Below are 1,964 nucleotides of genomic sequence, written 5' to 3'. Positions count from 1 at the left end.
TCTTGCAAAACAACTGTCTCAGGGGAGGCCATTACACTTTCCTCAGGCAGAGCAGGGTTAAGCTCTTCAGGTGGGGGTAGAACGGCTGCTTCTACTGGCAAAAAAGACTGAACAGAATTTAGGGATTCAATGTTCTCAGTTTCATCAGGGTCTTCCCATATGCACACATTCAATTTTCAGGATTCCATTCCTTCCCAATCAATTGCCTCGCTTTAACAGCAGACGCCCCGAGAAGCTGGGAATTCAGTTTGCATTGCAATACAGCCACACACAGGATGAGACCCTGAGCTTGGTTTTCAGCAATCTCAGCTCTGTGCTTGCAGTAGATGAGGGTTTCTTTCAGGGCAGACAGAAACTTTCAGATGGTTTATGAGGTGCTTCAGCTTGGATTTTGAATCCCTCAGCTCATCCTTTTCTTTCCCACTTTATCCAGCACATTTAGGAGCGATCAGGCAATTTCATCATACTCATTAGTTTGACAAAACCATTCTAGATTATCAGATACATGGCCACCCAGCACCTTGCTTCTTTTAAGTATTTGATTAAGCATAACCAGTGGTGATTTTTTTTTTTTTTTAAATAAGATGACCAGTAAGGGGATCTTAACCCTTGACTTGGTGTTATCAGGACCACAGTCTCCCAAGTGAGCTAACTGGCCATCCCTATATGGGTATCTGAACCCACGGCCTTGGTGTTATCAGCACCACATTCTCCCAAGTGAGCCACGGGCTAGCCCCTCAGTGGTGATATTTTGTATATCTCGTGTTGCATCACAACATGAACTACCTACCAATGCCTCTTTACTATCGGGGATAGAGTCATTAGTGATTTCACATATAATCAGATTAGAGAGCCAATTCCAAAAACACCAGAACCAATTAAGAAAACTCATTTTTAATATTCTGTTCCTCCAGAACTACTCTGAGTACCAACATCTGTATTATTGCCTGAGAAACAGAACCAAGAGGATGTATGTGTGTGTGTGTCTGGGTGTGGATGAGACAGAAAGAGAGACAGAGAGAGAGACAGAGAGGAAATTAATTTTAAGGAATTAGTTCACATGATTATCAAGTCTGATGTTTGGAGGGTTGGCCAGCAAGCTGGAAATTCTGGCAGTTGATGTTCCAGACTTGAGTCTGGAAGCAGAATGCCTACCTTTTGGGGGGAACCTCAGTCTTTTCTCTTAAACCCTTCCATTAATTGAATGAGGCCCACCACTATTGTGGACAGTAATCTGCTTTACTCAAAGTCTACTGATTTAAATGTTAATTACATCTAAAAAATGACATCGTAGCAACACCTACACTGGTATTTGAGCAAGGAACTGGGCACCATAGCCTAGCCAAGCTGACACGTAAAATTACCTACCTCATATATTTAAGTTAAATATATGAAATTCTTCTCTACTGAAATTGAAAAGCAGTCTAACTTCCAGACATAGATTACTTCGTATATATAATACTCTCTTCCTCTCTCTTTACATATATATTTCTCTTCTTCATTACTTCTCAAGCTATTCAGGGTTGAGCTTGAAACTTGCCCTGTTTAAAAAATTTCAAGCAGCAGTACATGTGTTGAAGACAAACCTGACCCCAAAGAAATCTTTGTCCTCGACCTTCTTTCCTTGGGAAGCTGACAATTCAGATCCAGTGGCACCACATCCTAGCTCTATAACCTTGGGCACCTTACTTAAACTCCTTGTTCCTTAGCTTTCCCATTAGAAAAATGAATTTATAGGAGTATTTCCCTTTTAGTGTTGGTGGGAGGGTTCAAAGAACGAAAACGATCGTTCAGGGACTGACACAGACTAAACGTTATGTTATAGGAATATTCAATGAAAAATAATCACTTTTCTTCCTTTACTTTACTCAACGCGGGGTGGGCACATCACCTAAAATGAGTTCTCCCTTGGGGGAATCCCCATTTTGGGACTTGCCATCCCGGAGTGGGGAAGGCTGGCTAGG

This window comes from Galeopterus variegatus, unplaced genomic scaffold, assembly GCF_000696425.1.
Source record: "Galeopterus variegatus unplaced genomic scaffold, G_variegatus-3.0.2 Scaffold904, whole genome shotgun sequence".
Lineage (NCBI taxonomy): Eukaryota > Metazoa > Chordata > Mammalia > Dermoptera > Cynocephalidae > Galeopterus > Galeopterus variegatus.
Note: the sequence above shows the minus strand (reverse complement) of the source record.